This window comes from Triturus cristatus, chromosome 7 (assembly GCF_964204655.1).
Source record: "Triturus cristatus chromosome 7, aTriCri1.1, whole genome shotgun sequence".
In the NCBI taxonomy this organism is placed as follows: domain Eukaryota; kingdom Metazoa; phylum Chordata; class Amphibia; order Caudata; family Salamandridae; genus Triturus; species Triturus cristatus.
Window position 1 is genome coordinate 1,771,063,330 of NC_140590.1, and position 14,291 is coordinate 1,771,077,620.

Below are 14,291 nucleotides of genomic sequence, written 5' to 3' on the forward strand. Positions count from 1 at the left end.
GTATTACATTTGACTCAATTTCTTTTTATTTCTTTTTTGCTGTGTTTTTACTTACCTACTGTTGAATGTACTGCATGAATCCTTTACATACTGCCTCTAAGGTAAGCCTGAATGCTTTGTGTCAACCTACCAGTGGATTCACGACAAGTTAATGTGTGGTTTACATGTGTATCACCCGAAGAAGAAATGTGGTTTCACCCCTCTCAAATAGTAGGCCTACACTAGCCAACTATGTTGTATCCATGTAAGGCACAGACACTGTGCAGTCAAATGTAGCTCCTAATTTAATTCAACTCTTCAGTCTAATGTCTAAAAGGTGGGTCCGCTTCCTGCAATGTGCTGTGCTTCACCCAACTAATAAATCCTTGTGCAGGCCTTCCCATAAGATTGAGGAGGCCAAAAGAAGGGTTGATGGTCCTGGACCAGATATCAGTAGTCATTCCAAATTCAGACCCTTGATTGGTTCATCAAATTCTATTTTATATATCCCTCATCCTATCCTGTGGCTGGCTCAGAGAAACAGAGAACCAACAGAGCCAGTAAGGCTCAAGAAATTGCTCACCTGACCACCACAATTGTCCCACATCCAACACTATTAACCTGACACAAACGTAAAACCCTGCTTGACAGTAATAAAAAAAACTCCCATGAGACAAGCTGGTGTGCTAGGAGGGAAATGCCAAAAAGTTAAAATGTTCTGCCAGTCAATGTGAACATCCAGGGAGACAACATCGTAACCTCCTGGCCCCTTATCAGATGGACAGGTTTTAGGACCTAGTGGGAATTTCATACCATCAAGGCTACTCCTACATCTGAGATGTCCTTCTTTTTCATCTGAAAGTGCAGATGGAAGCAGCAGGAGGGCAGATCCACTTACATTAAAGAGTGGAAACATCTCCTTGAAAGCAATTCATTCTTGTATACATTTGACCTGTTCCTGCATGAAGGATTGGAAGGGTGTTCAATTATGGGTGTTGACTGATCACAGCTAGGATGCATGACTGTCACCTCTCTCAGCCCTCTGGCTGTTCTTCGTTGAAATCTGATTACTTTATGAACCACCAGTTGGAAATGATGAAACATTGAATAGATCTAGAGCATTCAGTCTGTGGTGCTTTCACAACAAATATCAACAGGAAAAAGCACAACAACTCAATTCTCAAAAAACATTATTTGCAAGTGTTATTTTCATAGCTACAAATCTTCTGGGAGAGGAGAGCCAACAGTCTTTTTAGCCAAACCTACTTGGCATAGTCCTAATGCTTCACATTAGTCATGATAGATATTAGATATTTGCTATGTAATACATGGGAGCCTGCAATCACTGTGTGAAAACCTGTCCATAATTTCCTTATAAAGGAACTCACCTACAGCCTCGCTCCGATATATGGTCATGGAACTCCTCCATGACTTAACATAAATGTATAATGTGTGAAAGGGGATTCCATACATGGTGGACTTAACATCGAAGAGCAGTGGAGCGCTTTACATGTAACATTATATAGTATAGCAGGCGTATCTCACAATTGTGTGATTTATACCTAGAAGGGCATGGTGTATGGCATTCGGTTGAGATGAGTTTATAGCAATCAAGATGTAAGAGGTGGTGGTGGACACAGGAACAAGCAATTAAGACAGAACTGGTTTGCAAAGCACTCCGCTGAATTTTTGACTTTACGTAGTGGATTCACGTTGGCCCTCTTGCCAATTCGAAGTACTTTATTTCGGTCAAATGACCATAAAAGTGCAAAGTACAGAAAAAGTACATTTTAAAATAACAAAAATTAAATTACACTTATATAGTATCACATGTATAGGCATCCTGTAGGTCCTATATGACACAACTTTCTCCAACTCAGCGAAGCATTAACAACAAGAACCTCTCAAAAAAACGTCCTAAAGTGGGCTACAAAGAGTCTGCCATGTTGAAGCTTGCCTTTATTCGGTTCGTCCAACCGTCAAAGCACACATGAATAACAATCAATAGTTGAAATACTCTTCTTCAGATTTCCATACAGTATAATTAAGGAAAATAAAAACTGTCATATAAATGCATTCCAGATCAAATCCCCAGCTCTTATGTTTTCTCTTCTGTCAAAAAAGTGCATTGTGTAAACAACTAGTGTGATAAGAAAAGAAGGGAGAGAAAATTCCACTCAAGCTGACAACAGTAATGCCTAGTACCTAGTGGCTTCTCTGGTAGGTAGCGCCTCCTTCTCAATCAAAGTTATAGCTTTCTGGTGTCTAAACCAGACATTCATGGAAAAGTGGCTTATGAAAAAACAATAGGAGTTGAAGTATCCATTTTTCGGGTACTATAAGCAATCCGGTATTGGCTAGTTGCCAAATTTAAACAGATTAGTCTGATCCACTTCCTTCAAGTATGGCAGTGTTCAGTGCAAAAGAAAAAAAATATATACTTTGGTCTCTGTCCCTAATCCACAAGCAGGACACACAGATGTGACATGATTACTAACCCAGGTGGTAAAGGATCTTAACATCAGGCAGCCCGGGTGAAATCTTAAATACAAGCTTTTGACCAGCGATGGCGAGCTCAGGTCTAAAAAGGAACTAAACACAGGGTTTAGCTGGAAGCTTAAAAACTGAGTGGTTAAATGCCCTGAAGATGTGTGGCAGCATACCTATCGGTCTCAAATGCCCAATACTTGGTGTTCGCATTAGATTTTGCTTGTTTACCTATTTTCTCTGGGCTATCCCACAACTTGTCTAATCCTAATGTCTTGCACCAAATTGTTACATGGAGAAGACAAGGAATTTGATTTGCACCATTGATCTTCAAGACTTCCCTCAATGGTCACGATAGTCAGTTAGCTCAGATGTGGATCATAAATGCAACAAGTTCATCAGGGGTTTATGTGAAAGCACATCCTCGATTCTCTTTATCCTAAGATAAAAAAACAATAGGCTCAATTGAGAGCTAACTGGAAGCTAACTGGAACAGAAACAAGGGAATTAGCATACGTGTTGCATACCACTAGCCTTTGGGCATCAACATGATCTCATAGCTCTGCTCCATAGACTGCAGCATTCTGTGTTTTCACCCGATAGATGTCCAGGGCAGTGGTAAGTAACTGAGACTGAGTCTGCTTGTAGAAACAAAGTATAAATGTGGATCTATGGCACATGGTAAAGTGGCATCATCATCTTGAGATCCCCATCTAAAAGAATCAGCCAACCTCACCCCTAGGTAATCAAAACTAGTTACCGTCTCAAAGAACTTTTCAGCTATCCTCACTGTTTTTGTTCCGTCTTTGCCCCTTCCAAAGACCATGAGCTTGGTTTTCTCTGCATTCACTTCTATGCCCCTTGCTTTGCAGAAAACCCAAAATGTACCTAATAAGTTCTGTTAGCCCATAGGGCTTATCGAGATGAGTAAGGAATCATCTGCAAATAGCAGGACTGGTATCTTATTGCCAGTTAGGATCGGAGAATAATTTTCAGACTCCCTTAGGAGGTTGACAACCTCATTTACAAACAGGGAACACAGGGTTTATTTATATTTATTAATTTTTATTCATCAGGAAAAAAAGCGAAAAGGAGGAAAAGGCAAAAACACTACTGCAAAAAGTAACTTTAACAAGCACAAATATAGAACAGGAGCTGCAACCCACCTTGTGGGACAAGTAAAGTAACAGAAGAGCAACCAAACGTATGGCACATGTACAGTCACAAAAGTTTGCTACACTAAATTAGATGTCAAAGAATATCAACAGGATAGAAAAGTTAATTATGGTGGCTTGAGGACTATTGCTGTAGATGGTTATTCAGGAGTAATCATTTGACTTGTTTTTTGAATGAGGAGGTAGAGGGGTTAGATCTGATCTTGCAAGGAAGAACATTTCATATTCTTGGTGCAAGACCAGAGAAAGCACGATTGTAGGTTCTTTTCTTTTTGAATTTGGGAGGTTTCAACAGGAGGGTGTTGGAGCTTCTTAGGGCCCTATTAAAATCAGATAGTTCAAGTCTTTTAGCCAGGTACACTGGGGTATTGTAGTGAATAGCTTTGTTCATCAGGCAGGCTTGAACCGAATCCTTGCTTCGATTGTCAGCCAATTGAGTTGAATTAGGTCTGAAGTGATGTGATCATGTTTCCTAGAACTAGTGTTGAGTCTGGCTGCAGAGGTCAGAGTAGCTGTTAAAGGGGCCAATCTAGCTTTGGGTAACCCTGCCAGGGTCACAATTCCATACTCTAAGCATGAGAGGACTGGGAATTGGACAGCAGAGTGAATGTCCTCAGCGGGCAGGAATGGCTCGATTTTCCTTAATATATTGAGATGATGAGTGGCTCCCCTAGTTGTTGCACTGATGTGATCTTGCATATTCAGGTATTTGTCCGGAGTTATGACTAGAGATTTAGCAGAGTCAACAACATGAAGAGTGTAGTTTAGAGCTGTAAGTTGTTTGAGCCAGTCTTGATTGGGAGCAGAATGATTGCGGGGGGCAAGCAAGAGGAATTCTGTCTTGAGGGTATTTAGCAGAAGATGATTGTGAGTTAACCATTGATGAGTTTTCAACAGCGCACCGTTAAGAGTTTTGATGTCATCCGGAGAAGAAATTTTCAAATGCAATGGAGTGTCATCGGCATTCATGTGGTATGAAATGATATAAGGGTTCAGAATTTGGCACGTAGTTCCATGAATCAATCAATCAGGGGTTTATAAAGTGGGCTACTTACCCGCGAGGATCTCAAGGTGCTAGGGGGTGCAGCTCCAATTCAGTCGAAAAGCCAGGTCTTGATGTTCTTCCTGAAGGAGTGGAGGGTGGGGGAGTGTCTGATGTCGACGGGGTGCTCGTTCTAGGCTTTGGCTGCTATGTAGAAGAGGTTGAAAAGCGTGGGTGAGAGTGTGGTACCTTGAGGCACTCCCATTGAGACCGGGTTACTGATTGCAAGGGAGCGGATAACTTTAATCCTTTTCGCTCTATTTTGTAAGAACGAGGCAAACCTGTTTAAGACAGGGCCCGATTGCCCCATCCTTTTTTGTGGGAGAAGAACAGTCAGGTGTTCATGTTTAACCGTATCAAACGCCAAGTACAGATCAAGAAGGATAAGTAGGCAGGGTACATTCTGGTCAAGAGATCTCAAGGTGTCATCAACAATGTGTGTTAGAGTGGTTTCAGTACTATTACCTGCTCTGAAACCTGACTGGTATTGGTCAAGGAGCTGAAAATGTTTGATGTGGTTACAGAGCTGTGTATGAATGCATTTGTCAAGCAGTTTGACCAAAGTCATGATATTAGTGATTGGATGGAAGTTGTTAGGATCTGCTGAGTCTGCATTTGGCTTTTTTGGGATGGGGTGACTTGTCCCATTTTGAGGCAATTAGGAATCCTACCCTGCAAGAGAGATTCATGGATTTCAAGAACCAGAGTGGGAGAATGATAGATTTGAGCTCTTTGAAGAACTTGGCCGATAGCGGATCATTGAAGTGATTGGAGGGTTTTAGTGAAGTTATAAAATTGAGCAGCTCGTCAAATGCCTGGAAGTAAAAATGAGTTCCATGATGCACTGTTTTTGGAGTATAATCTATGGAGTAGGAAGTAAGGGCTCTTGCTGCAGTTAGCCAAGATGATGGAGTGGGTGGGGTCTGATGCTGCACAGTAGTTGATGTGAGTTCCAGTTCAAGTTAAATTTTTCTTGACTTTTCAAAGAAGTGTGCTGAGAAATCCTCCACATTGGGGCAAGAGATCTTGGGTGCAGAGATCTGGTTGGTTGATTGGTTAGCTTGTTGTTTAATAATTTCAAATAGTTTTTAGGTCTATTATTGGTGTTCCGTTCTAATACTATTATTGGTGTTCAGTTCTTATACTGTGGATATGTTTGTTATATGAGCTTCTAGACATCCTCAACTGTTTGAGGTTTGTAAAGTAAGGTGAGTTTCTACAACATAATCCCTCCATAAACCTTAGTTTGCAATGTTCCTTGTTTAGGGAGCAATTGAACCAGGGCTTGGATTGTTTGATCAGCATCCTTTTTAGTTGCTTCGGGGCAATTGTGTCAGAAATATTTGACATGGTGTGGCTGTAGAGATCAGTAAGGTCATCCAGGTTAGTCATGTTAGGGATGGTGGAAGTAGATTATCACTAATGGAAGTTAGGACATTTACGTTGATGTCTCTCAGATTGCTAGACCACTGTTTGGTCTTGTGAGGTTGACCTTGTCTGACAAGTGCCTTTTCCAGAATGTGAAAAGAGATTTGGTAATGATTTGACCAATCACAAGGTGATATGTTATCAAGTTGTATGATGTTACCTCTGGCTATGATTAAATCAAGGGTGGAGTGCTTGTTGTGGGTAGGTCCATTGCAGGCCTGGGTGAAGGTTAAGTCGGAGAGGAAAGCTTTGAAGGAGCACAATAAGGGATCGTTTTTGTATTCCCAGTGTAAGTTGAAATCCCCAAGGAAGATATGGCTTGGGTTTCGGTCAGAGTTTGAGGCTATGGACTCCATTATTTGTTCGATGAAGAGAAGATTGTCATCTGGGGGATGATATATCGTGTGGAGCAAACAAAGTATCCTGCCTTTGTTCCAGATTTCAATGCCTAGGTGTACACATGAAGACATCATAAAAGTTTGTACCTGTTTCAAGTTGGGAAAGGAGCGATAGATGCAGGCAATACCACTCCCAACTTTAATATGTCTATCAAGCCCTATAATGTCATATTCGGAAGGGACTAAGATATCCATAATTGGAGAGGAGGTGTCATTAGGCCAGGTTTCAGTTAGGATCAGAAGGTCCAGTTCTTGAGCGAGAATGTGGTCAGAAATATCCGCAGAAATGTTTCATTGTTGACCTGCAGGTGAGAAGCATCGATTTGATGTGCAAATTAGTTGCTACTGCTTGTAGGTGTGAAATGACGACAAGTACTAGGTTATTATTCGTCATAGTTCTCAGGTTAACACTGGGTTCTCTAAATGGGTTGGAGGGAATAGTTTGGATGCTGAATGGTGACGGTGAAGAGACATTGCAAGAGTTGTTCATAGTTCTCAGGTTAACACTGGATTCTCTAAATGGGTTGGAGGGAATAGTTTGGTTGTTGAATGGTGAGGGTGAAAAGACATTGCGAGGGTCGTTGCAAGATAGAATTAGGGAGAGAGTGTCATCATCAGACAAATGGTGAGTGGACCTACAGGGCAGGGAGTGGTGATTAATAAGGGGTTGTGTCATCTAGCGTGGACTGCACTGGTTTTCGGAAGACAAGATTTTTCTCTTGCAGTGTTTATCCATTGAGGGAGGGCTGGATTGATTAGTCTCAAGGATAGGCCAGAGCTTACACAACATCTCCATAGTCATGGAGAAGTGTAAGAGGGTCTGCAGGCTATGTTTAACTAGTTGGAAATTATGCTTGAGGTCAGTCAACTTATCCTCAATGGAGGGCCGATGAGCATTGTGCTTGTTAGGTCTAGGAGTGGATAGTAGGTGAGACCCCTTGGGGATAGTGGTGATGGCAGGCACAGTTGGTTCCTCCTAGGTGAGAAGGTAAGTATTGGGGTAGAGGATGGGATCTTGCTTGAGGACAGTCACATAATCCTCCATGAGAGGTGAGTTGGCATTGTGGGCGGCAGATGTAGAAGTAGCTAGAAGATGAGATGCCACAGAGATAGAAGTGATGGGGGCAGAGTAAATCTCTCATAGGTGAGGAGGTAGGTTAATGGGGAGGAGACCGGATGTTACAGGTTAGAGGACGGAGTATAGGAGTGTGAGACTGGGTGAGGGGTCAGGCGAGTTGGCAGATTTACTTTGTCTAAAAGTCTCTTAGGTTGAGGGGCAGTGCCCATCGATGGGCTGGAGAGGATGGTGGAAGATTGTGGTCTCCGCTAGAGACAAGTAACGGAATGGTGGCTAGTAGAGCTAAGGTTCACCAGACTATTGTTGTTGGAAGCTTTAGCAGAGTGATCAATCTCTTTCAGACAAATGAGTGAAGAGGGAGATGACAGAATCCTCATTTTGGTATTCAGCAGACTTGAGTTGATATACCAGGACTAGGTTTGTTGGCATTGAATTAACCATTGGTGCCAGGGGACTGGTCACACCTTATCAGGGGAGAAAGGGAGAGGCGGAGGAGGTGGAGAAGGGGAAGGATTATATGTGATGTTTTGCAATTGAGGGGGGACTTTGATTAGGTACGCTAGCTGGTACTATATTATCCAGCGCATTTCTAATCATTCTGAAGATTCTGTCAAACTGTTCCAGGTTTTGGTCCGATGCTTGTATAAGGAAGTTTCTGTTGTTGTAGAGGGATATGGCAAGATCGGCATTGAAGTCTGGCAAGGGTATTATGTTTATTCTGAAAAATTGAGGAGTTTTCCTCAAAGGTTAGGATAGTAGCATTGATGATTCAAGACTCTTCTCCCCTACTGGCCTCTTCTGGTAGTGAAGAAAATTAGGTTGTTAACCACAACACCTTTTGATGGGCAGAAATAGGCATCAGAGATGAGCATTTCATGGAATCGTTTGAGCAGATTATGTTTGAAGATTTTGCCTGCTTTCTTAGAAAGGTGAGGGAGGTAGACAATCTTAAAAGCATTAAGACCAACCTGTGCCAGGTTGTCATAGGAGCTAGTGTTAGTTAGGGCCATGATAGGGAAAGCGACCAGCGTAAATGATTGTGAAAAGATCTTGTTTAGATGATTGTGATCTCACCATTGATTCAACATATCCAAAGCACTGTAAAATGCTTCATTAGAGCATGAACAAGCACCATTCCAAGACTGCTGCTTAAAGTGAATCCAAGTGAGAGGTCCTACCATTCTTTAGATTCCTGGTTGTTGTTTAAAAGTGAAACTTTATTTTATATGCGAGGAGGTGTAGAAGGTCTTCTGTACTTTCCATGATAAGCAATGGATGCAAGTCCTATATGGATTTTCATTACACTTGGCCGCCATCTAGAGTAAGAAACTTTGAGTGGAGGGAGTAGATAGATAACTTTCCCAAAATGGACGACCGCAATACACAATAGCAAAAAAGTCCAGCATATCAATATAGATAAGTCTGGCAATTGACACAATTACCCATTGGGCACAGCAGAACTCAGCCACCCCCCTCTTGCATTGAGCAAATAAATGATGAGGGGGTTAATAGCAGTCAGCAGGAGCAAGGCACAGAATAATTGTCAAGTGGAGGCGGGCCCCTTCAAATAATATGCAGACCGCCGGACAATCTATGTCACGCAGTCAGAAGGAGCGAGGCACAGAATAATTGTCAAGTGGAGGCGGGCCCCTGCAAACCAAATACAGACAGCTATGTAAACCATGTCACTCACAAGCCAAAAGCAAACACTCCTCCTCCATAGCACATCAAAGAAACTGCAGGTGAGAGTCGACACAACCGCCATGTAGCGCGCGGCAGTACCTGAACCAGGCGTTGACGGGCATCAGGCTTTCAGAGCTGAGCAGCGCTAAACATTGTTTGCGTAGCTTCAGGAAAATAGACTCCAAAAGATCAAATGAGTCAAGTCAGGAACCTCGGGACGCCAGAAGAGTACCATCTTGGACCCGGAATGCTCAGCAAGATACCTCAGCAAGGTGCGCGCAGCAACCTGGACTAAGATCGCAGAAGGGATGGTCAGATCACCTAAACCCCCACAACCAAGATGGCCGTCTCAGTCCACCAGGAAACTAGACAGAAACATACATTCGAGACTCAGCGAGGTTGGCAAGTAAGCGAGACACCATTGCCGACCCAGATAGCACTACTGGACTGGGCGATGCAAGCAGGCACCACCTGGCAAAAGCCGAATGTCATTGGTGGGATCCGCCATTCCACGTCACTTGGCCATGGCCGGGTTCCAACGTGGGTTGGAAAAGAGCATGACCAAGAGTCTTGCAGACACAGCTGACTCCACTGGTCCAGGCGATGCAAGCAAGCACCGTCCGGTGAGAGATGTAGGTCGCTGGTGGATCTACCACTCCACCACACTTGACCACAACCGACACAGACAACTCCACTGCTGAAGGCAAAGCAAGCAAGCACCGTCTGGCTAGAGCTATATGTCGTGGTAGTATCCACCACTCCACATCGTTCAGCCATAGCCAGGATCCACAGAGAGTCGGAGGTGAGCACGACCAGGAGCATGGACTCGGGTGCTGCAAGGGAGAGGAACTTTAAAGATGTGGTAGGGTTTCTGATGCTTGCTAATGCAGGGAAATTCACCAAAAGTGATTCCAAGCCCGAGAGCCTCTTTGGGGTACTACCTTCCAGTGGCCATTTTGGCGCCGGGTATGCAATCATGTGTCACCCCGCACCTTATAGGGATTTTACAACTTAATTCGCCCTGTTTCCCCATCTGACCTGCACATAGTTCCCCTCATGCAACCTCTCCAAATGATTGACCAAATTACTAGGTGCACCCAGCCCTGATAATTCTCGGGGCACCAGGTCGAAGGCTGCTCATAGGTCAACAAACACCACATACAATTTTAGTTTATTGAGCAGCTCCTACTTCCAGGTAAGTAAGTTAAACGTAAAGACCTGATTGCATGTGCTGATTTTCACACAAAAGCCCACTTAATAAGTCTTAGAAATGGAGGTCTCTAGTTGGCAATGGCTTGCACCTTTGTCCAATTAGAGTCCCTTGCTTCTAGTCAGGGTAAGGCAGTTACAAACTTAGACAAACGCTGCTCATCCCTTGGTAGCTTGGCATGAGCAGGCAGGCTTGTCTCAGAGGCAGTGTGTAATGCATTTGTGCACACTTACAGTAATACAGTGAAAGCACTACAAATAAACACCACACTGGTTTAAAAAACATATGGAATCTTTTTCTAAACAAAACAAGACCAAAACAGCAAAAATTCACCATGCATATATCAAGATATCATTAAAAATAAGATATTCACAAAAAAGGCTTGCAGCAACAAATAGCTCCCCCTGAGGCTATTACGGCCCTGTGACAGATGAAAAATCCCAAATTTCTGGCTGACCGCGAGGTGCGAGGCATCGGGCCTGGAGTCACACAGACCCCCGAAGAACAGTAACTTGCAAACGATGAGAACAAAGGGCCTGATTATGAGTTTGTCTGGTGGTGCAGGAACAAAGGGGGGCTCTACAGGGCCCCCGCTATGGAGATGCATTCAGGGGGGCACAACATGTGCCCCTCTGTCTGTACCCCCACAAAGTACACCAGGTAGATTCAAACATGGGTTCTGGGCTCACTGGGTCACTGGATTTAAGCTGACCTGGCTGATATGGGGTGATGGCTTGGCAGTTTGGTCCAGACTGTTTCCATGAGGAACGGGGTCAAGCATATGGCTGTGTCCAAACTGGGGTGGCATGGTAAGCAAAAGAATGATAGATTTAACCAAGATCTCTTGACTCAGGGTGAATGTTTGATTTGCTCTGCATTCCATCCATCACCTGTGTGTCTTTTTCTTTCAAAAGGTGGCATCTGCCAACCCACAATTTAAAAAACCATCTTTACTAAAATATCTGTTATTAAATTCTGAGTTCAGAGATCCTAAACGTTAGCTTTCAATCTTGTCCTCATGGAAAGTTATACTTATTACAAAGTATCTCCAATGCTGAAAAATGAAATGCACATTATTTCACTACGAGGACATGTCACAAATCCAGTACATGCCCTACCTTTCACATACACGGCACCCTGCCCACGGGGTACTCACATGTAAGAAAAGGGAAGGTTAGGCCTGGCCAGTGGGTGGACTTGCCAGGTTGCCAGGTTGACATGGCAGTAAAAACTGCGCACAGACACTGCAGACTCAGAGGTTTGAGATACCTTCGAAAGGCTGCCTGTGCGGGTGGAACAATCAGTGTTGCTGACCCATTAGCAGCATTTGATTTACAGGCCCTGGGCACATACAGTGCATTGTTCTATGGTCTTAGAAGTAATTCAAATAAGCCAATCATGGAAACACCCAGAATCAAGGAGAGAGCCCAGGGAAGCAGAACAACCCCCCTTCTAGCACTGGTACTGCAATCGATCAAGGGCTTCCTGGAAGAGGTAAAACAGATAACGATAGAGCCCATCTTGCTGCTAAAAAAATACAGGGGGCTGTGCAGAAAATGGGTAGAATCTGTGCAGAGATGTCAGACAGAATGGCCTCTGTAGAAGACACAGTGTGATGCACATGAGGGATCATTAAGGATCTTGCTAGGAAAATGGAGGAGCAAGAAAATAGACACTGCCACAACAATCTCCGCTTCTTAGGAATTCCAGAAGTTGAGTAATACTCTTAAAGATACTATTTTGACTATAAAGTTCTCCACAAATTTTGAATAATATTAAATTAAACCCATAAAGGACATCTATTGTTCTTTATTAGCTGGTGCAGGTTAAACCATTCCATTTTTGGTTTAATGCCCAACACAGATGTGCTGTATCTCCAGTACTCAATTTGTTCCACCAGAAACAAGCATTTTTCCTTTTGCAGAATCAGACCCACCTCAGCAATCCTGTGCAATACTCATTTCAGTAGCATGCTGTGTTTCTCTATGGACTTTTAAAACACCAAAATATCATCCTGGAAGTATATTGCATTGTTGATACGTTTAAAAATCATTGCCACCATGCGTTGAAACACACTCGCAGCCGAGGACAGTCCAAATGGCAAGCAGGTTAACTGAATGTTCCCTCAGTGGTGATACAAGCTGTTAAGTGTTTCGACTCCTCATGCAGTTTCATTTGATGGTAAGCACTTTTGAGGTCTAATTTTGAAAAATATCTACAATCCTTCAATGTGGTGATACAATTCCCCAATGTTTGGCAAGGGGCAAGTATCAGCATTCACACTGATTGAGTGAACTCAAGTCCACACAAAACCTTAGTTTGCCATCAGGTTTCCTAGTAATCACCACCAGAGGCACCCAATTTGAAGCCCCCACAGATTTGATGAAACCTTTATCTGACATCTCTCTTATCAAGCTCTTAACATCATCTCATACAACAACTGGCACCCTTCTTAACTTATGCTGCACTGGTATTGCATCCTTCCTCAACACAGTCTTGTTTACATACCCTTTAAGTTGTCACAAGTTTTCTTGAAACACAACATGTGCCCTGTGCAAAATGTCCATGAGACTTTCATCCTCATCTACCATTACCTGCTTGGGAGTCCTAGAATCCACGATGATATAAAGGTGATATTGGTAAACCCAACCTAAAATTGGCGGTCCTTGCTCTGCCATGTACACCTTCCCATATATGGACCTGTTAGAAAACTCAATATGGGCAGCAAAGTACCCGAATATGGTCAATAGACTCCCCTTGATAACCTCCTGGGCAGATATCTTTCAGACTCATCACCCTACCTTTCAACTCATGCTCAAATATACACTTTGGAATGATAGGATACATGCAACCCATATCTACCATAATAAAGGATGGACCACCCATCCACCACCAATGTCTCTTCGTGTCTCTTCTTCCTCCTGTCTTCCTCCACAATCTCTCCTTCACCACCCACACTTAGGGCCCCATTACGATGGCCGGGGGACTCCTGTCCACCTGCCACCCTAGCGGTACCGGGACTGGCCACCAGTGGTGCGGCGGTTCCGCACCATCAATTAGGATGCCACCACCACCGTGGCGGTGGCAACCAGCCTTCACAGCATTGCGGTGGGTGGTGCTCACAGCACCGCCCGCAACAATGTTGTTAAGGGACGTGGTGCATTGGCATGCACAACATGACAGGCACCACGCAGTGTCTGCCCCATTGTTCATGCCAATGCTGGGGGGTACCATAGGTACCCCGTCAGTGCAGCCTCCACCCCCCTGGGGGCCCACAATGGGCCCCCGTAGCATTTACCTCATGTCTTTCCATGACAGAGTCTCCGCCATGGAAAGGCATGAGAAATGCCCCATAATAATATGTATGGCGGTGACCATATTGAGACCCTTGTGCACCCGGTCGATGATTCGGCCGGCGGAAAAGCGGCAGACGGTCTTCCCATCCACCGCGGTGCACACCTATTTATTGGCTAAAGCTATAATCAGGTATTATTGGCTTAAATTATGGGTGCTACGGTACTGTGTCCGCTGTCAATGATGGACACTGAGACAAAGACGATAAAGAATCTAGCATGAAAACATACTAGGTACCATGCACTGTTCACTTGGTTTGCATGCTGCAAACCTCACATTCACATATGAAAAACAAGACGAAGAAATTTAACAAATGCCATAAACTATGATTTATACATAAATGCACAAAACAAATATACAAACACAATGTTCACAATGTAACACGGCATGAAATAATCGATAGTGCCTTCGTGTTTAGACAATTGTCATTCAATATATAAATCCATTCGTAGGTGAT